This window comes from Desmodus rotundus, chromosome 10, assembly GCF_022682495.2.
Source record: "Desmodus rotundus isolate HL8 chromosome 10, HLdesRot8A.1, whole genome shotgun sequence".
NCBI lineage: Eukaryota > Metazoa > Chordata > Mammalia > Chiroptera > Phyllostomidae > Desmodus > Desmodus rotundus.
In genome coordinates this window covers 57,454,847-57,480,864 of record NC_071396.1, presented here as the reverse complement: position 1 = coordinate 57,480,864, position 26,018 = coordinate 57,454,847, and the positions used below count along the sequence as shown (strand labels likewise).

The 26,018-nt window shown below is 42.5% G+C and overlaps 4 pseudogenes; 2 read left to right on the top strand and 2 right to left on the bottom strand.

The window, feature by feature from the left end:
- Positions 1-571: 571 nt before the first annotated feature.
- On the bottom strand, positions 572-1,613 carry LOC112322560 (nucleoporin NUP35 pseudogene; annotated as a pseudogene).
- A 9,525-nt stretch (positions 1,614-11,138) lies between these two features.
- Positions 11,139-11,625, top strand: LOC112322638 (small ribosomal subunit protein bS6m pseudogene; annotated as a pseudogene).
- A 10,778-nt stretch (positions 11,626-22,403) lies between these two features.
- Positions 22,404-23,782, bottom strand: LOC112322640 (large ribosomal subunit protein uL4 pseudogene; annotated as a pseudogene).
- A 1,046-nt stretch (positions 23,783-24,828) lies between these two features.
- On the top strand, positions 24,829-25,260 carry LOC112322549 (large ribosomal subunit protein uL1 pseudogene; annotated as a pseudogene).
- The last annotated feature ends 758 nt before the right edge of the window (positions 25,261-26,018 follow it).

Below are 26,018 nucleotides of genomic sequence, written 5' to 3'. Positions count from 1 at the left end.
TCATTATGTAGTGTCCTGTGTCATTACTATAGCCTTGGGTGTTTTTTTTTAATAATTGGTGAAGTTTATTATCAAGAACTTTAGTATGTTCTTTAAAAGACTGTTTTGGTTTTAAGTATACTGAAAGATGACAATCCATGATAAGACATACACAAACAAGGATAATTAAAATATTAAATACTATCTAAATTAAAAGGCCACAATTCAAATTGTTAACTGTAATCTTTGTGTCTTGTTAGAAGTAGCTGAACAATTACCCTTCACAAAATTCACCCCTTCAACTCATGAACACTACAAAGCCTCACTGCAAACTCAATTATGTAGTGTACAGTTATCAATGCTGAGTTTTTTGTGCTTAAGTGTGCATTACCATAGAAAGCACAAAATCCTAAAGGGATTTTTTTTGTTTCTTTAAAACATCTCAAGCTTCTTTTAAAGTGTGAGCTACAAATATACTGCATCCTTAGAGGAAAAAGTCTTATAAAAGTATGAGATAGCTATCCAATACAGCCAAGAGTGTATATATAACTAACCAAAGGACTCCAGGCAGTGCTCTGCTGTTTTAGTGTAGCAGCCCCCTCCTTTGTTGTTGATTGAGTTCTTAGCTCTTACTGCACTACCAGCCAAACATGTACTCCATTTTTTTGGATACAATACTTTCATCTTTTTTTGGCATCTGTCTGTCAGAAATGACCTGATAGTCATTAGAAGAAGTCTCGTATGCCATAGCAATAGGTCCATGGTAGAAATCCTAGGAGTACTTTCAGGTTGGGTTGGTGTACCTAAAGTTTTTACTGGTTGTGTAAAGGCTAGAGATGAAGATGACAAAGCACACCTGTCACTGTTTTCCACAATACTTTTATCTATACATGTTTTACATCAATCTTGATGGACTCTCCAAAAATCCTCCCATCTTTGCTTAAGGCTTTCTGGGCCTGCAGTTTAGATTGATAATGAATATGCATCCAACTTCCTACGTTAGACATCACATGTTTTAAGATATTTCCATATTGTACAAATTGTACTAATATATAGGAAGCAGTTGCTTGAGGAGACCTGAACACAGTTACTCAGATGTCATCAAGGTGATCATCAGAAATCAGAGAATCTCCTTGAGTATAAAAAGTATCCAAATGGGCAGGAGATAATGTGGTCTTTCATGGTTGACCAATGTTTGCTGGACTAAACATACTTTGCCCTGTTCCAGGAGTCTTTGTCATAACTCCAACTAGAGGACTCTGCATTACTGCCATGTTTGGCTGTCTTCTTGAAGTTAAAGGTGTTGATTCAAGTCCTGGGCTGGAAATGTCATCATATATACTTCTAATTGGTGGAGCTCCGCTTTTATCTTTATGAGCTGGTATGACTGGTTGTGGTGGTGACCCACCTGCAAGTAAAGGTGATTTAATTTCCATTACTCCTACTGAAGGGCCACTAGGTTGTGGCCACTAGGTTGATCGAGGTTGTGGAGTCACTGGATCTGGCAAATCCCCCATTAAAAATCCAGGTAAGAACTGGGCAGTAAGCCCTGGTTTTGGAGATGTGGAAGAACCCAGTATCATTGGTTCAGATTCCAATGAGGGCACCTGGGGTTCCACAGCAAAGGCTGTCATCGCGGTGACAACTACACTTAGCTCTGGACCTGGTAGAAAAACCAGACCTAGCCTTGGTTTTAAGGTCTATTTTGTCAGATATGAGTATTGCTACCCCAGCTTTTTTCCATTCGCATAAAATATCTATTTTCATCCCTTTACTTTCATTTTTGTAATTTTCACATACTTTTGTTTTATTTGTGTTTCCTTTGTTACCGTAATTTAGTATTTCTTTTTAAAATTATATCTTATTGATTATGCTATTACAATTGTCCTGATTTTTCCCCCTTTGACCCCCTCCACCCAGCGACCCCTGCTCCCTTAGGCAATCCCCCCACCATTGTTCATGTCTATAGGTCATGCATATAAGTTCTTTGGCTACTCCATTTCCTATATTTTGCATTCCCATGGCTATTCTGTAACCACCTATTTGCACTTCTTAATCACCTCACTTCTTCACCCATTCACCCTCTCCCACCTCCCATCTGTCAACCTTCTGGTAACTAACTTCTTTTATCTTGCTTTTAAGAGTCTCTCTTTCTCTTTAATCTTTGGCCTTTTAATAATGTTGTGTCTTGGAGTGGGCCTGTTTGTATCCATCATAATTGGGACTGTCTGTGTTCCCTGGACTTGCATGTCTATTTCCTTCATCAAATTATGGAAGTTTTCTTTCATAATTTTTTTTAGATAGATTTCCAATTTCTTGCTCTTTCTCTTCTCCTTCTGGCACCCCTATGAGGTGAATGTTGAACCTCTTCAAGTTGTCTCAGAGGCTGTCTATCCTCATTACTATCCTCATTTTTTAATTCTTTTTTCTTCTTGTTCTGATTGGTTGTTTTTCTGCTTCCTTATGTTCCAAATCATTGATTTGATTCTCAGCTTCATCCACTCTACTGTTGTTTCCCTGTAAATGGTTCTTTATTTCAATTAGTGTACCCTTCATTTCTGACTGGGTCTTTTTTATGCTGCTGAGGTCCTCATTAAGTTCCTTGAGCATCCTTATAACCATTGTTTTGAATTCTGCATCTGAGATTACTTATCTCCATTTTGTTTAGCTCTTTTTCAGGAGTTTTGATCTGTTCTTTCATTTGGGCCATGTTTCTTTGCCCCCTCATTTTGGCCACCTCCTATGTTTGTCTCTATGTATTAAGTAGAGCTGCTTCGACTATATGTCTTGTCAGTGTGGCCTAATGTAGTAGGTATCCTGTAGCATCCAGTGACACAGCCTCCCCTATCACCCAAGCTTGGTATTCTAGGTGGCCCTCTGTGTGGGCTGAGTACACCCTCCTCTTGTAGCTGAGACTTGATTGCTGTTGGCAGATCAATGGGAGGGATTTACCCAGGCCAGTCACCTGCATGGACTGGTTATGACCACTGACTTCCATCCTCTGCCCTCTGTGGAGGATCAGCTGTGCATGGGCAGGGTGGTGATCCTCTGACATGGTCTGTAGCTATCCAGTGTGTGAGTTGTCCCTGGTGTTTCCTGTGTGGTGCAGGGCAAGGTCAGCCACCTCCTGTGTTTTGCCTGGGTCACTCTGCCTGGGCTGTAAAGCAATCTGAGATGGCTGCTAATTGTGCTGGGCTTGGTGATTCCCAGGCAAAGCCAAACTGTGATTCTAATCTAGCTGCTGCTAAGACTCACTGAAGCCAGATGTTACTTGTTTGATAGGACCAGCCATTCTTATAGAAAAGCACCTTGGGTGGGTCCATAAGTTGGGTGGGATAGAGCTTCTGTTGATCTCTGAGGTGGGTCATACAGGGTTAGCCAGGTTAATGGAGTCTCAGATATAGCCTACCAGCTCTGTGCGGGGAGTGCTTAACAAAGGAACAATAGCCTCTGCTCATCCCAATGCCCACCACTTCAGTCTCTCCCTGTATACCACTGACACCCTTCAAGTTGCCAATCTGGTGCTGGAGCTCAGACCCAGTGATTCTGAGTAGGTGAATCTATATGTGGGTTCCCCAAGAGGAACTGCTGAGGGCTTGAGCAACCTCCTTCACAGACTTAATCCCTGCTGGCTTTTGCAGACAAAAGCTGTGCAAACTTATTTCCTGGCACTGCAATCCTGGGCTGGTGGACCTGGTGTGAGGCTGGGACTCCTCACTCTCAAGATATCCCTCCTGAATTTTTTGTCCACATGGATGTGGTGCCAGACCGTGCCCCTCCTACGAGTCTGGACGGATGTGGTTTCTTTGATTCCATAGTTGTCAGGCTTCCATTCAACTCAATTTCATAGTTGTCAGACTTCCATTCAACAGAATTTCTGATGATACTGAGTGATGGTTGTTCTATATTTTATTTGTTTTTCATCTCTTTACTGTTAGTCTGTGTGTATCTTTTGATCTGAGGTGGGTCTCTTGGATACAGCATATATATGGGTCTTATTTTCTTATCCACTCAGTTATCCTAGTTTTCTTTTCTTTTTTCTTTTTTAAATCTTTTCTAAAAAATATATTTATTGATTATGCTATTACAGTTGTCCCATTCCCCCCCCTCACTCCACTCCATCCTGCCCACCCCCTCCCTCCCACATTCCCCCCTTATAGTTCATGTCCATGGGTCATACTTATAAGTTCTTTGGCTTCTACATTTCCTATACTATTCTTACCCTCCCCCTGTCTATTTTCCACCTATCATCTATGCTACTTATACTCTGTACCTTTCCCCCCTCCTCCCCCTCCCACTCCCCTATTGACGACCCTCCATGTGATCTCCATCTCTATGGTTGTGTTCCTGTTCTAGTTGTTTGCCTAGTTTGCTCTTGTTTTTGTTTTAGGTGTGGTCGTTAATAACTGTGAGTTTGCTGTCATTCTTACTGTTCATATTTTTGATCTTCTTTTTCTTAGGTAACTCCCTTTAACATTTCATATAATAAGGGCTTGGTGATGATGAACTTCTTTAACTTGACCTTATCTGAGAAGCAGTTTATCTTCCCTTCCATTCTAAATGATAGCTTTGTTGGATACAGTAATCTTGGGTGTAGGTCCTGGCGTTTAATCTTGGGTAATGTAATTATGATGTGCCTTGGTGTGTTCCTCCCCGGGTCCAGCTTCTGTAGGACTCTCTGAGCTTCCTGGACTTCCTGGAAGTCTATTTCCTTTGCCATATTAGGGAAGTTCTCCTTCATTATTTGTTCAAATAAGTTTTCAATTTCTTGTTCTTCCTCTTCTCCTTCTGGCACCCCTATATTTCGGATGTTGGAACATTTCAAGATGTCCTGGAGGTTCCTAAGCCTCTCCTCATTTTTCCGAATTCTTGTTGCTTCATTCTTTTCTGGTTGGATGTTTCTTTCTTCCTTCTGGTCCACACCATTGATTTGAGTCCCAGTTTCCTTCCCATCACTATTGGTTCCCTGTACATTTTCCTTTGTTTCTCTTAGCATAGGCTTCATTTTTTCATCTGGTTTTCAAACAGATTCAACCAATTCTGTGAGCATCTTGATAACCAGTGTTTTGAACTGCACTCCTGATAGGTTGGCTATCTCTTCCTTGCTTAGTTGTATTTTTTCTGGAGCTTTGAAGTGTTCTGTCATTTGGGCCTTTTTTTTTTTTTTGTCTTGGCTCATCTGTTACTTAAAGGGGAGATACCTTAGGTGTTCCCAGGGGCGGGCTAATGCTGGTCGCTGCGCTGTGAGGCTGTACGTGGGGGAGGGGCCGAGAGGGAGCAATGGCACCCGCTTCACTCTCCTCCGGATTTCAATCTTTCACTCCGCTACCCACAATCAAACTGGGCCCCTCTGGTGCTGGTGCCCGAGTGGGTGGGCTTGTGCACACTCTATGCCCCTGTGGGTCTCTCCAACGAGCTCTCCTGTGAGGCTGGGAGTCTCTCCTGCTGCCGCCCCAAACCCCACGGGCATTTTCAATTAGGAGTTTGAGGCTTTATTTCCCTGAGCTGGAGCCCTGGGTTACGTGGTCTGCTTCGCTCCCCGCTGTTCATCCAGGTTTATCTGTGTGTGAGTGTGGGGCCGTGGGGTGCTACCCGCCGCTCTGCCTGCCCCATTCTCTGCCACTCTGAGTCCGGCCCTCTCGGTTTATCTGTGTGCGAATGTGGGGCCGAAGGGTCTGCTAGTGGTCAGACTGCCTGCCCCGCTCATCCCACACTCCGCCAGTCTCGGTCCCTCCACGGCCACGCGAGTCCTCTCCACCCTGGTGCCCATCTCTGCCCCTCCTACCGGTCTGGATGAATGTCCATTTTTTATTTCCTTGGTGTCGGACTTCCTTGCCGTTCGATTTTCTGTCAGTTCTGGTTGTGCGAGGAGGCACAGTGTGTCTACCTACGCCGCCATCTTGGTTCTCCTTCTTTTTTCTTTTTTGTAGCATTTAAGCTATTTATATTTAAGGTAATAATTGATAGATCCATATTTATCTCATTTTATTTTTAAACTATTTACCTTTGTTTTCTTTTTCTTCTTTCTAAAGCAAGCTCTTGAACATTTTGTTGCAGTAATAATTTGGTATTAACAGACTTAGCTTTTTCTTGTCTGGGAAGCTTTTTATTTCTCCTTCAATTTTAATGATAACCTTACTGGGTAAAGTAGCCTTGGTTGTAGGTCTTTGTTTTTCATCACCTTGAATATTTCAAGCCAATCTCTTCTGGCCTGAAATGTTACTGTTGACAAATCAGATGACAATTTGATTGGAGGTCCCTTGTAGGTAATTACCTGCTTTTCTCTTGCAGCTTTTAGGATCTCATCTTATATTTAAGATTTGCCATTTTTATTATGATGTGTTTGGTGTGGGCCTCTTTGGTTCCTTCTCTTTTGGCATTCTCTGTTCTTCCTGGACTTGCATGTCTTTTTCTTTCACCAGGGTAAAGAAGTTTTCAGTCATTATTTCTTCAAGTAGGCTCTCAATTCCTTTGCTCACTCTCTTCTCCTTCTGTTATCCCCATGATATGGAGTGGATGTTGTTACATTTCATATTTCCCAAAGGTTTCTTAAGCTCTCCTCATTCTTTTTAATTCTTTTCTTTTTTTTCTGTTCTCCTTGGGTGTTTTATTCTACCTTGTCTTCCAAGTCACTGATTTGATCCTCTGCTTCATGTAACCTACTGTTTACTATTTCCAGTATATTATTTATTTCAGATATCACATTCTTTATTTCTGACTGGTCTTTTTCTAATGGTTTCTATGTCTTTTTTTTCCCCATGCTGTTGAGTACCCTTAAAATCATTACTCTAAACTCTATATCTGATAAATTGCTTGCCTGTCTTTCATTTAGTTCTTCTTCTGGAGGATTCTCTTATTCTTTCATTTGGGTCCTATATCTTTGTCTTTTCATCTTGGCCACCTCTTTGTGTTTATTCTATGTATTGGGTAGATCTGCAAAGTCTCTATTTCAGACCTGTCAGACACTGCCTGTGACTGTGTGGGCAACTTGTTTGGAGCCAGCAATGATCCACAGCTTTTGGCTCCTTCTGCTGGGCCTGATTGTATGCAGAAAAAAACAGACTGCTCACCAAGTCTGGTTTTACAAGCACCAGGCCCAGGGGAATGTCAGCTAAAGTCTCAGAGCTTCCAGAGATCTGCCTTAGTTGTTAAACTTAATCACTGAGATAAACCCCAGCTGTACTCCTCAGCAGCCCAGTTTAAGCTCCACAGGTGCAGCAGAGTAATTCCTGGGGACAATTTCTATTGCTTTCCCTCAGGCTGATGCCACTTGGAGGGGAGTGCTCTGCCTGAGAAACAGCTTCTGTGGTATGGGGACTGACTCAGCACAGGGATCCTGGCAGCTTTTCCTTCATTCCTGTCCCCAGAGCCACCCGCCTCAGAATCTCATGTGGCTCTAGTCCACTCTTCATTCCCCTCCTCCAGAGCCCAGGGTTAAGTGACTGCAAGTGGAATTTTGCGCATTGGGCCTTTAAGAAGCTCTCTGCATGTAGCCATCTCTTCCTGGTGGACAGACATCCTGCTGCTTTTCACACTAGGTATTATCTGGGTTCCTTTTTTGGCTCTGGTGCTGCAGGCTGGGGAGCTCAGCTTGCGGTTTGGACCCCACATTCTCTGGGGAAACCCCTGGATGTTGAAATATCCTTCTGGAACTTCAGCTTCCAATAGTGGTTCCCACCAGCCTTCTCACACCTCCCCCACATTTCCTACCAGCCTCATTGTGGTGGAATGGTTTCTTCTGTCTGTCCTTGGTTATAAGGCTTCTCTTTAGCTAATATTTAGTTGGCTATTCAGGATGACTTCTCTACAATTTAGTTGTAATTCCAATTTGGTCCTGGAAAGAGGTTTGTGCAGCTTCCACTTACTCTTCCACCATCTTGGATCCCCAGTCAAATGTACTGACTTTTTGATCCTTCTTAGGCACTAGAACAAGATTGTCCAACCACTCTTGTCTTTCTCACCAGAGCACAGTTTCCTGACAGTGAATCTCCTAATTTTAGCATATTTTAAAATCTGTATAGGCTAAAAATTTCCTCAGTCTTCAAGTCTTGATTCTTTTTTGTTTCACAGTTCTCTGAGCTTGTCTATTTTTCTCTCACATTTTACTATAAGCAGCAAAAAGAAATGTTGCCACATTTTCAATACTTTGCTTGGAAATCTCTACTACATATCCAACTTTACTACTTACAAGTTCAGTTTTACACATAATTGTAGGATACAATTCAGCTAAACTTTCTGACATTATATAAAAAGGATCCCCTTTCTCTTAGCTTCTAACAACACGTTCCTCAATTCCTTCTGGGCCCTCACCAGTAGCATCTTTAATGTCTGTGTTTTGACTAACAGAATGCTCAAGGCAATCTAGACCTTGTCTATTATGCTCCTTGAAATTCTACTAACCTCTGTTTATTACCCAATTCCAAAGCTGCTTTCACATTTTAAGTTATTTTTTATAGTAGCATCCCACTTCTAGTACCAAATTGCTGTATTACCTATTGCTGTTGTAACAAATTACCACAAACTTAGTGGCTTAAAACAATGCAAATTTATCCTCTTACATTTTTGGAGATCAGAAGCCCAAAATCCATTTCACTGGGCTAAAGTCAAGGTGTTAGTAGGACAATTTCCTCTAAATGCTCTGAGGGGAGAACCTTGACTTTTTCAGCTTCTAGTGGCCACCTATAATTCTTGGCTTGTGGCTTCTTTCTTTTCTTTTTTCTTTTCTTTTCTTTTCTTTCTTTCTTTCTTCCTTTCTTTCTTTCTCTCTTTCTTTCTCTCTCTCTTTCTTTCTTTCTTTTATTGATTTTAGAGAGAGAAGAAGGGAGGGAGAGAGGGAGAAACATCAATGTGAGAATCGTCAATTGGTTGCCTCCTGTATATTCCCTGACCAGAAATTGGACCAACAACCCAGGTCTGAGTCCTGGCTGGGGATCAGACCCACAACCTTTTTTGGTGTATGGGATAATCCTCCAAACAACTGAACCACCTGTCCAGGGCCCTTTCTTAAATCTTTAAACTTTATCACTCCTACCTCTGCTTCGGTCATCATATTGCCCTCTCCTCTGACTCTGACCCTTATGTGTCCATCTTATAAGGACCATGTGGTTACATCAGATTCTGTGGTTATATCAAGCCCATCTGGATAGTTCAGGAAAATCTCCACATCTCAAGATCCTTAACTTTATTATATCTACAGAGTTCCATTTGTCATATCAGTTAATATTCATGGGTTTTGGGGATTAGGAAATGGACATATTTAGGAGGCCATTATTTTGCCTACCACATCTATTAACCATCATTCTCCTCCATCTACTTTTCTGACCAAATCCCAATTTTGCCTATGTATTTGGCAGCCATGTGTTTAAGAAAGCTTGGTCTTCTTCCCAGTCCAAGGGGGTAAATCCTTATCAGTCTAGCTTGCATCAGTCTTTATAATAATTCCATTATGGGGCATAGACTGCTCATTGTTTATTTAATATCCCTTCTGTGTTCTTCTCTTAGTAACAGAATTGTCCAGAATAAAGCCTACACTACCCAGTGTACTTTGTACCTGAGAGTGGATATGTGATTAAATTGAACCAATGGGAAATGAGCAAAAATTACACCCAAACTTCCAAGTCATTACTTTAAGGGCAAATGGAGTGTCCCAGTACCTTATCACTTCCCAGCTGGCTGAAATGAAGACATGATGGGAGGATTGACATACCTATCTTTGATCATAAGATAAAAGCTCAAAATTAAAGATGGCAAAGGCATAAAATAGAAAGTCTCTGTTCATTGTGGACACAGTCATCAGCCCACATTACCTACTTGGACTTTTCCTTGAGAGGGAAATAAATATCTCTCTTGTTTAAGCCATTTCTACTTTTGGATGTTTGTTACAGCCACCAAACATGAGTCCTATATTGATTAGGGATGAACATGTGCCACAATTATAGCCAAATGAATATGGGAGGTGTTCTTCTGGGGTGCTTATGGGAAATGCTTTTCTCCTTGTAAAGATACACAAAGGAAGGAACTAAGTCTCCATCTGGCTTTCAGACATTTCTTTGTAAAGATATGAATCCCAGGTCTGATGCAACCATCTTCTGACATTGAAGAGCCAATCCTAGGGATGAAAGTTAACCTGCCAAGTTTGGCAGAGGTGGGCAGCCCAGGGGTACTGAATGATGTCCCCTAGGTAGGTATAAACCAACCTAAGAATGCCTGTTTCCAGTCTCTCTGTTACATGAGATAATAACTCTTTGATGTTTAAGCCACCTGTAGCCAGGTTTTCTGTTACTTGCAGCCAAATAAATTCTAACTATTTGGGTAGCCTCCTCAAGGGTTCATGAGTCCTCAACAAAACCATGTTGGGCTCAATGCTGAAGAAAGATTCAGGATTTTGGATCTTCCTACCTTAGTGCAAGGTGCCATGGCTCTTCTAGGATCTCCAATTTTCTTACCTCTCTCCATCCAGGCCTGCTGAAAGCTGTCAAAGTTCCACTCTTCCCAATGTTAGTTTATCCTACTAGAAAGTCAGTTCTTGAGGGCAAATGAATGACCATAATATCTATGTAATCCCAGAACTTATGACAGGGTCTAACACCAACCAGATACTCAGTAAATATTTCCAGGTGAATCTTAAACATGAGCAAGCAGCGCACAGCAATTCCCTCAAGATATAGTAATTGGTTCAGGGTTGGCTAAAGCCAAGCCCATTGAGCCAAGCAAAGTGAATCCTAGGACTTTTGCCTAGGCAGTTAGAAATAAGATTCACTTTCCCACTCAACTCTTCAGCTGTGGATAGTGTTAGTCCTGAACTTTTGCCACGAACTTGCCACATGAGAGGAAACACTGTCTGAAATTAGAGTCTCAGGGAGAAAACAGAAGGAAAACAAACAGGGTTTTGATGACAAAATTTAAGCCCCTGGAACAAGCTATACCCAAAGACCACACTTAGATTTTTTTGTTGTTGTTAAATGAAGCCATATCTCTCCCTCCTTTTTTCCCTAAGGTTTGGCATTCCAAACTGCTGTAATGAATAATGTTAGCAAATGGGCCAGTCCTATACATGTGTAGGACTGCAGGATGGGTTGGTAAAGTGCCCATGGCTAGACTTAGTTTTATTCTGCCCAAATATAGTGTTACTTTTGTTATGGAAATTAAAAGACAATCAGATGGGGCTTTTGCTACTGGGTAGGCTTCCTGCCCAGCACCTCATCAGGTCCTTGTGGTCCCTGCCTCCCCAGCATCCTGGGAGCCAGCTCGGTCCAGAGTTATACACCCTGCATTTGGGACTGCCTCACTAGGAACTGGCTTTGATCCTAAAAGCCATGCAGTGGCCAGAGACTACTGCTTCTTTGACACATAAAGTAGAAGCCCTGAGGGTGAATGATACTGAGGAACTTGAAAAGCCTGGATGAACTAGCACTTCTTTATAAGACGTATGCTCACAGTTTGCAGTACATTAGAGGAAGGTATTTCTTGGTAGATTTTTATGCACCAACAATTGTTGAAAGAATAATGGAGTACTTGTCTCAAGACATTAATGTAATTATACCAAATATTGTAAACTACCCTCTGACCCAGGAAGTAAAGGAATGTTAAGGGATTGTCCAGGTCCCACTTGGAGAAAAGCTATATTCCACAAAGAAGAGAAAATGAGAAGATTTACCAGATTTTAGCTTTATATTTAATTCTCTGAGTTTTGAGAACCATGGATTAATAGTTTACAAGCTTGACCTTTATATAAGAGTGTGTTACAGGTGCCATTTAATTTTTCTAAGGTATTTTTAGCTCTTGATCCCCTTTTTCTGTGAAGGATGGGGGAATGGCTTGCTTATGGCCACTTCGTAATCTGTGTGGTATCAGCACATCATTCTTGATTTTGTTACATTAATGTAATGTTTTAGTCAATGAGGTCTTTTGTCTACTAACACCATTTTGAACAAAACTAATAAAACCATCTTGGATGTGAAGTAGTCATTCAAACTGTACAATCATGCAAAATAAAATATTATTCATACTGTAAAAAAGTGAATCAGATGGTTTTCCTGTTCCAAAAATGTTCTAGAGATCTCCCAAAATGAAGTATTGTAATTCACTAAGTGTTACTACCCCAAAACAACTCTATGTTAAATGTTTATCTTCTAAGTAATCCTCACTAAAAAGTCTCAGTTAGTCACTGATACATCTTTAAATTTTCTTGTTAATTGCCAACTGCTTTCTCTTTCCAACAAGAGAGTGCCTTTTTTGCTTTAAGAGGCAGTCCAAAGACTGCTCCAACCAAGGTGGCCAGGAGAATAGAGTTGGCTGGAATAGACTAACACCAGTGAGCAGAGAAACCACTAGTTTATTTATTTATTTTTTTATTGTTATTCAATTACAGATGTATGCCTTTTCTCCCCATCCCTCCACCCCACCCCAGGTGAACCCACCTCCCTCCCCCACCTCCACCCTCCCCCTTGGTTTTGTCCATGTGTCCTTTATAGTAGTTCCTGTAATCCCCTCTTCCCACTGTCCCCGCCCCCCCCCCCCCCCCGCTCTGGCTATTCTTAGATTGTTCTTAACTTCAATGTCTCTGGTTATATTTTGTTTGGAAACCACTAGTTTAAATAGCAAATATTTGAATTAGTTTGGTCTATACTCTTGAGTACAGTAGGACTCCTCTGCAGCTTGGCATGCTTTCCTAGATTGGGTCCCCAGGGAACAAATGTCAAGAGGTTTATCGAGAAGCCTTCAAAACCAGCACCTTATGAGGGAACAAGGAAGTAAGACTGGGGCAGAAAGAGAATTCTGGCAATGATGCCATCACTACAAAGACTCAGCCAACCTCACAGGGAGCTCTGGGGCTGGGATAGCCCTCAGAGTTCTGAGTTGGAGCAATGGGGCTGGGTCTTTAGACTCATACACTAACTAGTCGTTGGATGCAGGCTGTCTCCAAGGACAGGTCAAGCCTCGGGAGCAGCAGCTGTCTTTAGCTACAAACAATTTCTGGAGAGAAACTCAGCTGGGTGCCATCAGAAGCCAGCACCTCCAACAGCTGGGGGATGAGTTGGGGACCTACAAGACACATTACTTCCTGATTCAATCAAAAACCCTTTCAGGAAGTGAAAGTGTCTAGTCCTCTCTCCATACCTGACTCCATTTTCCCAGAGATTCCTGGCTTTTTCTTTGGGAGCACCACAAAGCCATGTGGATCATTCCCCAATATGTGAGATGCCAGCACCCAAGGAATTGTGGGCAAATGGCAACCCTCAAGCCTCTTGTTCAGCCTCTTGTTTGGCCCCTCATAGCTGTACTTGGTGAAGAGTGCATAGGCTAGTTGGATATCCTCTTTTCTTTGGTCAGCCAGAGGGCTTCCCCGTCCTCTGAGAATGACCAAAGAGTCCACCACATCCTTCAATCTCTATCATGCCTCTCCAAATTGTGCTAAGCTTCACTGCATAAGGTGGGTCCTTTCTTGGCACATGATGTAGTGGGGCTCTGCCCATGGGGTTATGGGGAGGGTTCTCCCTCCAGTGGAATTTTTGAGGTTTATCTTTACTTGAACACCAAGAAGAGTTCTCTTGGTATATAATGGTGGCTTCTCAGAAGTCTATACCTCCTTCTGGCTGTTCTGTGGATTTAACAGCTCTTTTTTCTGACTGGAGGACAGTGTGACCCTGAGAACCTCCTGCTTTGCCCAGCATGGGCCTGTAGACATGACCCTGAGAGAAAGGAGTGGGTGTTGTGGCTGACAGGTTCCTGGGAGGCACCATCAGTTGTGTTTCACTCTCAGACTTCCTCCAGCCTCTGGGGGTGGGGGGGAACTAGCCATGCCAGCAGACACATGTGGCACAGCAGACTGGATTGCAAAATGTATCCGACACGGCAGTTGGTGAAAGTTATGCAATAGCCATCAACTTACAGAAACCACTATGAGATATGCCCTGGAGTAGAAGCTCCTGGCTTTGCCACCATGGCCACAGGCTTGGCTTCCACATTAGCAGTCTAAAGAGTGTCTCAGGCTATGGGATGTCAAGAACAGATCTTCCCTGAAGTCACCCTGGTAACATGTGACCCACAATACCCAGCATTCCTGGTATCTTCTCCTGTGAGGGCTTCTAGGGCTACTTTCTCTTTCACATTCTAGAAACTCCAGAAAACAGTTGATTTGGTTATCAGCTGCCCTTCAGTGCCCCAGATCTCCCAGATAGTAGGTCCCACCTTATAGAAGGCCAGGGAAACCTGAGAAAGGGGTCTATAGTGGAAAAATGGAATGGAGAGGAGGTCAGAGATCCCATCCTGTAAGGAGCTGATGTGGCTCAGCCTGGAGGGCAGTATGAGGAGATTCACTCACTGACCTCTTAAGTCTCTATAGGGCTGTCCCAATACAGAGAAAGCAGGTGGCATTCAGGGACACAGATGAAAAAGCTGGGACTTGAGGAGAAATCAAGGGCTGGAAGATCCCAGTCCAATATCAAAGGAACTCCCTCCTTGAGATCTCTATGGTGGGAAAGAATGCCAAAGGGGGTGAGCTCATCATGGGAGGAACTAGACAGTCACGTGCTTGGTGTCACAAAGATAATCTAAGTAGTATCTGTGCCCTATCCTGGCGGTGCCACTTTCTCTGCACAGAGAAATCATTAGCATTCCTGAGGAGAGTGAAAGGAGTAATTTATCAAATCAAGCAGGGGAGTAGATGTCCTTGGGGAGCAGATCTGTCAAGCTCTTCCTGCTCCCCTGAGCTCCACATCTTCCTTAAACAGTAGGGAATGAATGGAGAATAAGCTTGGAAATCAAACCTACCTAGATATGAATTCCAGCCCTGTTATTTACCTTCTGTGTGATCCTGGGTCAGTTATTTACTATCTCATAGCCTGTGGTTTCTCCTCTGAGGATTACATGAGATGAAGGACATGAGAGCCCCCGGCACATAGTTAATGTTCAAGAAAAGAAAAGGTGGTTTTATTTCAATGCCACCACCTAGCTGCATTAAATACTCAAACTGAAACTTTACACTTAAGACCTCCAATGGTGACAAAAATTGGCACTAGATTAGAATGTATCCTTCTAGACATTTTATGGAAATATATATATGCATACCTATTAAGGAGGGGTTATTTATGTGAATGTTATGCTTTGCATTTTATTCTGTACCTTGCTTTCTTCATTCAATAATATATCTGGAGGCTTCTTCATGTTAAAGCTATGGAATAACTATTTTCTTTAACTACTCCCTTCTCTAACTACACTGTGGTTTATTTAACTCTTCCTCTATGAATGGACACTGAGTTTACTTCTATGTTTTTACTTATATAAACAATGGGTGGAGTAGCGAAGATGGTGGCGAGATAGGTGGGAGCAGAGTCCACTTCCCCTCAACACCAGTGAAATACCTAGCTGATCTGAGGAGCAGAGCGAACAGCAAACAGTATTCCAGCATATATGAAGATCGGAGACCAAAGATAGAGGACATTGAAAGATCAGACGGTAAGAAGAGTGCTTAAGGACAATAAGGTCCCTGGGACCAGCGCGGGGACCAGGGCGGCTGAAGCCCTGGCCCTGGTGCAGGGTCTACTGCAGGATTCTTGGGAGAGAGCCAGGCTGAGCTGTGTGAGCAGCCAGGTGCTTGTTTGGACCAGGGGGGCTTGAATAGGAAGAATTTCTCAAAAAGGAAAAAAGAAAATAGAGGCACTCAGGGGCTAGTTAGAGAATTCTCTGCAGCAGCCACGGCCTCTGGCGCCCCTCCCCCCTCAGCCCCTGGACTGTGAACATGGGATAAGCAGCCCCAGTGCTCACCTGCAGCCCGGTTTCGCACACCCAGATTAGTGGACTGGGGGCCCACAACTGAAACTCCGGGTGAGCGCACGCCCTGATAAGCGGCCTGGCTGCCTGGGCACCAGACCCAAAGTGCCCCAGTGGGCACGTACCCCAATCAGTGGCCTGGGGCCCACACCTAAAACCCTGGCTGGGCGCCCACACCTGAAACCTCGGGTAGTTGTGCAACCGGATCAGTGGCTGGAGGCCCCCCACGCACAGACCCAAAGCAGGGGATCGGCAACCAACCTAGGACCAAGGCGGAGATCGGCCACACAACCCAATCAACGGCCTGGCTGCCTGCAGGCGACCACACTCAAAAGCACCGGTTCTGAACAACTCCTACCTAGCCCCTGCGCACAGAACCCTGCAGGGCCTACTGGCTCTCTAGGACAAAGGCAGAATGCCCAGCAGAGGGCAGCTGCAGGGCTACGGGAGACTGCATTCCCCAGAAAGACTCTACCCAGTAGGGGGCTGAACTACCCCATAGCAGCACTGAGAGCCCCTAGCATTTAAGACAGCAAAGAGCAAGAAGGTGGAATGTGAGTTGCCCCTAATTGGTGCAACTCAAGGACAGCACAGCTGGTGAACTAAAGGCCCAGTGGGGAGCAGAAGGACCCAGAGGAACTGGACTGAAGGCTGAACAACAACGAAGAGTGTGGCTCAGGAAAGGAGAAAAGTGAAACCAATCCTTCCAAGCACCCCCTCCGGTTCCACAGACAGGAAGACCAGCAGAACTAACCTGACCGGTTTAAAGCCAGCAGAAGACTTTTTTTTTTTCCCTTCTTTCCTCCTTTCCCCCTGAATTTCTTCTTCCTTTCTGCCCTTTCTTTTTTTTATTCCTTCTTCCTTCCATCCTTTAACTTTCTTATTCCTTCTTCCTGCCTTCTTTTACTTACTCTTTTGTTTTAATTTTTGTTAAAATTCTTTCTTATCTTGCCTCCGATCTTTCTTTATTCCTTCTTCCTTCCTTCCTTTCCTTTTCTATTCCCTTTTTCCCTCCTTCCCTTCTTTTTTTTTTTTTTTTTTGGTCCCCCTTCATCTTTTTCCCACAGGTGAGACAAGAAAACCTGGAGTGCTGAAAAGACCAGAGTTAGACCGTGTTACACCCATAAATGTCAGCTCAAGACCAGTGAGCACAGGAGATTAAGGACACAGCACCACTGAATCCCATTGGCATTCTACCATAGAAGTTCATACCATAAACCCAGGGAGTCAGAATACATCAATTTAAGAAGCAGAGGCTAACAAGAAGAGTATCACAAACAATGGGAAGACAAAGAAACAATCACCAAATGAAAGGAAAGGGGGAAGCCTCAGAAAGAATGCTAACTGAAAAAGAGGCAAGTCAACTATCAGATACTGAGTTCAAAGCAATGGTTATCAGGAAGCTCAATGAGCTCTCTGAGCTCAAAGAAAACTACCAGAAACTACAGGGAAACTACAATGAACTCACTGCAAACTATATCAACATGAAAAAGAAATAGAAACTATCAACAAGGGCCAAGTGGAAATGAAGAATACAATTTCTGAATTGAAGAACACAGTAGAAGGAATGAAAAGTAGACTTGATGAAGCAGAGGATCAGATCAGTGAGCTGGAGGACAAAGTAGAAAAAAAACACCCAGAAAGAGCAATAAAAGGAAAAAAGGCTCAGAAAGAATGAAGAGGTAATAAGGGAAATGCAGGACAACACGAAACGTAACAATATCCGTATAATAGGAATACCAGAAGGAGAAGAAGAAGAGCAAGGGATAGAAAACTTGTTTGAAAAACTAATGATGGAAAATTTCCCTAATCTGAGAAGAGAAAAAGTCACCCAAATCCAGGAAACACAGAGAGTCCCAAGCAAGAGGAACCCAAAGAGGCCCACTGCAAGACACATCATAATTAAAATGGCAAAATTCCAAGACAAAGACAGGATCTTAACGGCAGCAAGGGAGAAAAAGGAAGTAACATACAAGGGAGCCCCAATAAGGTTAGCAACTGACTTCTCAATAGAAACGCTCCAAGCCAGAAGAGAATGGCACAAAATATTCCAAGTAATGAGAACCAGAGGCCTGCAACCAAGGCTACATTACCCAGCAAGGCTCTCAATCAAGATAGAAGGCCAAATAAAGAGCTTCCCAGGCAAAACAAGTCTAAAAGAATACACCTCCACCAAACCAGCTATGCAAGAGATGCTAAAGGGATTGCTTTAAGGAAAGGAAGGAAAAGAGAAACAGAGAGGAACACAGGTAGAAAAAATGGCAATGAATAACTACCTATCGATAATAACCTCAAAGGTAAATGGATTAAATGCTCCAATCAAAAGACATAGAATGGCAGAATGGATAAGAAAACATGACCCACACATATGCTGCCTACAAGAGACCCATCTCAGGACAAAAGACTTACACAGACTGAAAGTGAAGGGCTGGAAACAAATTTTCCAAGCAAACGGACAGGAAAAAAAAAGCAGGAGTAGCAATACTCATATCAGACAAAATAGACTTCCAAAGAAGGGCCATAAAGAGAGACCCAGAAGGTCACTTCATAATACTCAAAGGAAGAAGCCACCAAGGAGACATAAACATTGTAAATATATATGCACCCAACATGGGAGCACCCAAATACATAAAGAAAATCTTGGAGGACTTCAAGAAAGATATTGACAGCAACACAGTTATAGTAGGGGACTTTAACACCCCACTATCAAAAGTGGACAAGTCTTCCAAACAACATATCAAGAAGGATATTGTGTCACTTAACAATACCCTAGATGAAATGGACTAAACTGATATATATAGAGCTTTTCATTCCAAAGACGCAAAATACACATTCTTTTCAAGTGTACATGGAACATTTTCAAAGATAGACCACATGATAGGACACAAAGCAAGCCTCAAGAAATTCAAGAAAATTGAAATCATATCAAGCATTTTCTCTGACCACAAGGGACTGAAACTAGAAACCAACCCCAAAGGAAAAAACCCAAAACACTCAAAATCATGGAGACTGAATAGCATGCTATTAAACAATGAATGGGTCAAGAACGAGATTAGGGAAGAAATCAAAAACTTTCTGGAAACAAATGAAAATGAACTCAAAACAACCCAAAACCTATGGGACACAGCAAAGGCAGTCCTGAGAGGGAAGTTCATAGCAATACAGGCCTACCTTAAGAAGATAGAAACATTTCAAACAAACAACCTAACCCTATGCCTACAAGAACTTGAGGAACAACAACAAACACAGCCCAGAGCAAGCAGAAGGAAGGAAATAACCAAGATCAGAGCAGAACTAAATGACATAGAGACTAAAAGTACAATTCTAAGGATCAATGAATCCAGGAGCTGGTTCTTTGAAAAGATAAAAAAAATCGACAAGCCTTTAAGTAGGCTCATCAAGAACAAAAGAGAGAGGATCCAAATAAACACAATTAGAAATGAAAGAGGAGAGATTACAACTGATACCATAGAAATACAACGGATTGTAAGACATTACTACGAAGAACTGTATGCCAAGAAATTTGAAACCTAGGTGAAATGGACACATTTCTTGAAAAATATAATCTTCCAAACTGAAGGAAGAAGAAGCAGAAAACCTCAACAGACCAATAACAGCAGATGAAATTGAAGCAGTCATCAAAAAACTCCCAGCACAAAAAAGCCCTGGACCTGATGGTTTCACAGGAGAATTCTACAAAGCACTTAAGGAAGAGCTAACCCCTATCCTTCACAGACTATTCAAAAAAATCCAAACTGATGGAAGACTCCCCAACTCTTTTTATGAAGCCAGCATCATCCTAATCCCAAAACCAGATAGAGACACAATGAAAAAGAAAACTTCAGGCCAATATCTTTGATGAACATAGACGCTAAAATTCTCAACAAAATGTTGGCAAACCACATCCACCAATACATTAAAAAGATCATCCACCATGACCACGTGGGATTCATCCCAGGGATGCAAAGATGGTACAATATTCGCAAATCAATAAACATAATACATCACATCAACAACAGCAAAGACAAAAATCACATGATCATATCAATAGATGCAGAAAAAGCATTTGATAAGATACAGCACCCATTTCTGGTAAAAACACTCAGCAAAGTGGGAATAGAGGGAGCATTCCTCAACATAATAAAGGCCATATATGAAAGACCTACAGCCAACATCATACTCAATGGACAAAAACTTAGAGCTTTCCCACTAAGATCAGGAACAAGACAAGGATGCCCTCTCTCACCACTCCTATTCAACATAGTATTGGAAGTCCTAGCCACAGCAATCAGACAAGAAAAGGCAATAAAAGGCATCCAAATTGGAAAGGAGGAAATGAAACTGTCACTGTTTGCAGATGACATGATAGTGTACATGGAAAATCCTATAGACTCCACAAAAAAACTACTCGACCTAATAAATGAATTTGGCAAAACAGCTGGATACAAAGTCAATACTCAGAAATTAAAGGCATTCCTGTACACCAACAATGAAACAGCAGAAACAGAAATCAGGAAAAAAATCCCACTTGATATAGCAACAAGAAAAATCAAGTACCTAGGAATCAACCTAACCAAGGAGGTAAAAGACCTATACTCAGAAAACTACACAACACTGAAGAAAGAAATTAAGGAAGACACAAAGAAATGGAAGCATGTACCATGCTCATGGATTGGAAGAATTAACATCATCAAAATGGCCATACTACCCAAAGCAATTTACAGATTCAATGCAATCCCTATTAGAGTACCCATGACATATTTCACAGATATAGAACAAACATTTCAGAAATTTATATGGAACCATAAATGACCCCAAACCTGCAGGAATTTTGAGAAAGAAGAACAAAGCAGGAGCGATCACAATACCTCATATCAAACTGTATTCCAAGGCCACTGTCATCAAAACAGCCTGGTACTGGCATTAAAACAGGCACATAGACCAATGGAACAGAACAGAGATCCCAGAAATAAACTCAAGTCTTTACAGTCAATTAATATTTGACAAAGGAGGCAGGAGCATAAAATGGAGCAAAGACAGCCTCTTCAACAGATGGTGTTGGGAGATCTGGACAACTACGTGCAAAAAAATGAAACTTGATCACCTACTTACACCATACACAAAAAAAAACGCAAGGACTTAAATATAAATCATAACACCATAAAAGTCCTTGAGGAAAACATTGGCAGGAAAATCTCAGACATTCTACGCAGCAACATCCTCACAGACATATCCCCTAAAGCAAGGGACATAAAGGAAAGTATAAACAAATGGGACCTCATCAAAATAAAAAGTTTCTGTATGGCTATGGAAAACAGCGCCAAATTACAAAGAGAACCAACAGTATGGGAAAACATATTTGCTAATGATACCTCAGATGAGGGCCTGATCTCCAAAATATATAAAGAACTCACACAACTCCAGTCCAGGAAGACAAACAACCCAATTAAAAAATGGGCAGACTTGAACAGACACTTCGCCAAGGAAGACATACAGAGGGCCCAGAGACATATGAAAAGGTGCTCAGCATCACTAGCCATCAGAGAGATGCAAATTAAAACCACAATGAGATACCATCTCACACCAGTCAGAGTGGCCACCATAAACAAATCCACAAACAAATGTTGGAGAGGATGCGGAGAAAAGGGAACCCTAGTGCATTGTTGGTGGGAATGCAGACTGGGGAGGCCACTGTGGAAAACAATATGGAATTTCCTCAGAAAACTAAAAATGGAACTGCCCTTTGACACAGCAATTCCGCTGCTGGATTATACCCTAAGAACCCTGAAACACCAGTCCAAAAGAACATGTGCACCCCAATGTTCATAGCAGCACAATTTACAATAGCCAAGTACTGGAAGCAACCTAAGTGCCCATCAGCAAACGAGTGGATCCAAAAACTATGGTATATTTACACAATGGAATTCTATGCAGCAGAGAGAAAGAAGGAGCTTATACTCTTTGCAACAGCATGGATGGAACTGGAGAGCATTATGCTAAGTGAAATAAGTCAGGCAGTGAGGGATAAATACCATATGATCTCACCTTTAACTGGAACATAATCAATAGAAGAAAAAAGCAAACAAAATATAACCAGAGACATTGAAGTTAAGACAATCTAACAATAGCCAGGGGGGAGTGGGGTGGGGACAGTGGGAAGAGGGGATTACAGGAACTACTATAAAGGACACATGGACCAAATCAAGGGGGAGGGTGTAGGTGGGGGAGGGAGGTGAGTTCAGCTGGGGTGGGGTGGAGGGATGGGGAGAAAAGGCATACAACTGTAATTGAATAACAATAAAAATTTTAAAAAAATAAACAATGAACATCTTCATTAATGCCTTCTAACATAAACAAACAAAGGCTTTACTTCCAAAGAAGTGGAATCCTTTTTCAGAGAGAATGTTCATTTATAATTTTAATACATACAGGCTGTAAAAATTCATTAATACCTAAATGCAATTTACAATTCAGTCACCCTAATCTCAGAAGCAAGTTTCAGGTGGTGTGATTTTTCTTACATGTGTAAACTGCAAAAAAAAAAAAAAAAGCTTCTTGTAAAAAATATATACCCATGTTGTTTTTTGTTTTGTTGTGTTTTGTTTTTTTCTCACTACCTTTGACATGTTTATTCAAAACTCGCTGTCCATATTTTATGGGATAAACAACTTGCCACAGGCTTCTTTTTCCATGGTGGGCTTCTTCTCTGCAGGCTTCTTCTGGGCTGCTGGTTTCTTGGTGGCTGCAGCCTTTTTCCCCACCACAGGCTTCTTCTGCTTCTTAACGCCAACCACCTTCTTTCCTTTCTTTCATACCACAGGCTTCTTGCCTGGAATCCCCTTGTCATCTGATTTGGCTTTTAGTGCCACTGCTGCTCTATCCACCTGCAGCCTGTGATTCCTGGCCTGGCGAAGAATAGTGTTCCAGCGCATGGTCTTTGCATATGGATTTAACTTCAACATGATTCTCAGGTTTTTCAGTGGATTCTTCTTCAGGACTCTGTGATAAATCTTCTTGCGTGGTGCTTGGAGGGCTCTTTGGATCTCTGGACTTTTTAAGATTCTGCTAAGGTCTGTATTGAGTATCTTGTGCATGGGAATGTTGTAGTTACTCTTGAGAGAGGCTGCTTTACATCAAGTGACATACAGATCATCTAACTTGCAGAAAGCACTTTCAGTCCAAATGCAGAAACGGCCCACATGCCCACCAGGAGCAAGTTCCAAAATGTTCAGTTTGCTTACATTAAGCAGAGTAATTCCAGGAATGTTTCTGAAGGCTTTGTTGATACCGTTGTCCTCATTATAAATGATGCAGGGTCCTCTGCTGGATATGATGACAGTTTCTCATTTTGCCTTTGCCAGCTCTCATTCACTGAGATGCATAGATCTTTTTGATATCATTCCAGGCTTTAAGCTTCTTAAGAAGCAAAACAGCCGCCTTGGTTCTCTTGTAGCTTTCAACTTTATCTTAAACCACCAAAGGAAGTTCAGGAACTTCCTCAATATGATGACCTTTAGACATGACCAGTGCTGGTAAGGCCAAGGCAGCTAGGGCAGAGCAGATTGCGTATGGTTTCTGTATTGTGTTCACTCTGTAGTGCCAACAGTGCCAGGTTTTGGATGGTGCAAACCTGTGACCTCCACGACACATGTTTCCAAAAGCACCCTGGCCAGAATGATGAGTTCCACCAACTCAAACTCTGGGAATTACAGCAACAGCTCTACCAGTACCCCACGACTCAGCACTGGTTTGATGTCCTGCCAATTCACTGACAGCATAGGGCTGTCTATTGTTTTTGCACAAGTTGGTGTGAACAAAGTTCACAATATCTGGTCGAATGGGAGCCTTGAACACAACAGGCAAAGTGACATTTTTGCCAGATGATTCCCCCTTTTTGGAGTACACTGATATCAGTGGACGAGCACACGCCATGGCATTGAGAGGAGAAAGCACGCTCCTTACCCATGTGTTTTTTAAAGTGCAAGTTGCTTCCCTTCCTATCCCAGTCTCTCTGCCAACTGTGAACAGTAGGCTTGTGCGTATTTCTGGACTATTTACTCTACATTTACAAACACACATATAGTGTATAAAAACACACTTTTTCTTTTTACATAAATAAGATACCGATAGATAAATATAAAACTTATTTTCCTGATGTATCTTGTATACCTTTCTATGTCACTATGTTAATATCTGCATCTTTACTTTTAATGGTTGCATAAAATTTTATTGTAAAAGCAGCCATAATAAATGTACTCTATCCCTAATTGATGGACATTTTTTGGTTGTTTTCAATTCTTTGTTATCATAAATGAAACTATAGTGAATATTCAGGTACATACATCATGTTATGCTTTGAAAATACAGTGAACTGGACTTCTAGCCAAGATGGCAGTATAAGTAAATGTGGTGCTTACCTCCTCTCACAATCACATCGAAATCACAACTAACCTACAGAATAACCACCATTCAGAAATCTGACTAAATGAAAGTCCTACAACTAGGGAATTAAAAAAGAAGCTATAGGAGAGTAGTAGGAGGGGCAGACACATGGAACTGGCTGGTTCCACACCCACATGTGGCAGATAAAAATCAGGAGGCATGTCTCAGCTGCAGAGGTTCCCCCATGAGGAACAAGGGTGTCCCAGCTCCACACCAGTTCCCCCATCCCAGGGTTCCAGTTCCAGAAAGAGAATTCTCCATAATTTCTGGCTGTAAAAACCAGTGGGGATTGAAGCTGAGGGAAACAGAGGGCTTCTGGAGCCCCAGGCAGTTTCTTTTAAAGGGCTCATGCATAGACTTACTCAGATTTACTCCTTCTGAGCTCTAGCACTGGAGCAACAGCTTGAAAGGCACCAGACATATGAGGAGGAACTGAATTGCTTGGTATCATGGTGAGAGCTGGGGTGAGGGGAGTTTTCTCCTAGTCAGAAATGCTGGCAGAGGACATTGTTCCTCTCTTTTCCAGTTTTTGCAGCCTGAGAAATCGTGAGCAGCAAAGTCTCCTGCAATACCCTTTATGAGGCAGTATGGGAAGTCCTGCACTGGAACCAGCACGAGCACTGGAAGTTTTTGGAGATGACGGAGCTGCAAATCAGCTTGAAGAATTATGACCCTCAAAAGGACAAACGCTTCTCAGGCACCATCAGGCTTAATCCCACTCCACACCCTAAGTTGTCTGTGTGTGTCCTGGGGAACAAGCAGCCCTGTGATGAGGCCAAGACCATGGACATCCCCTGCATGGACATCATGGCACTGAAACTGGTCCAGAAGCTGGCCAAGGAGTACGATGCCTTTTTGACTTCAGAGTCTCTGATCAAGGAGATCCCACAAATCCTGGGCCTTGGCCTGAATAAGACTGGCAAGTTCCCCTCCTTGTTGACCGACAATGAGAACATGGTGACCGAAGTTGATGAAGTGAAATCCACAATTAAGTTCCAGATGAAGAAGGTGCTGTGTCTGACAGTGGCGGATGACCAGGTGAAGATGACAGGTGATGAGTTTGTGTAAAACATCCACTTAGCTGTCAATTTCCTGTTGTCACTGCTCAAAAAGAACTGGCAGAATGTCCAAGCTTTGTACATCAAGAGAACCATGGGCAAGCCCCAGCACCTGTACTTAAGTACAGCTTAATAAACCATACTGCTACCATTAAAAAAAAGGGGGGGACACTTCCTTTGATGAGCCCGCTCCTCACAAAGTTGGCAGGCTAGTGCCACCTCTGAGACTCCATCAACCTGACTCACAGTTTGCCCCTCTGTGGTGATTCTCTGAGGCCATGCCCCCACCTAACTTTCATGGCCACTCAAGTTGTTTTCAATGGCTTTCCCATATGAATGGCCTGTATTGGATCATGCTTCCAATTTTTCTGAAATCTCTCAAATAAGCATCATCTGGCTTCAGTGAGCCCCATAACTCTCACTAAGTGATCCCAGGCCCAGCATTAGTAGAAGCTAAACTTGGTTCACAGCTTGGCCTTGCTGGATCATCTCCAAGCCCAGCACAAGTAGCATCCATCTGCAGATTGCTTTACAGCTAATTTTGGGTGGCCTTGAGTAAAACGGAGATAGTGGCTGATCTTGGCTTGCACCTCCCTGGAGGCTCTCAAGCCAGTGCATTCAGGGGACAGCTTGAGACCATATCAAAGCACAACCACCGCCACAAGCAACATACTAAAGGAGTACACACAGCAGGTACCAGAGCCCTGCTGAAGTAAGTCCTACTCTGTGGGGTGGGTTCCTGCACAGGTGATCTTCCTCAGTGGTCAG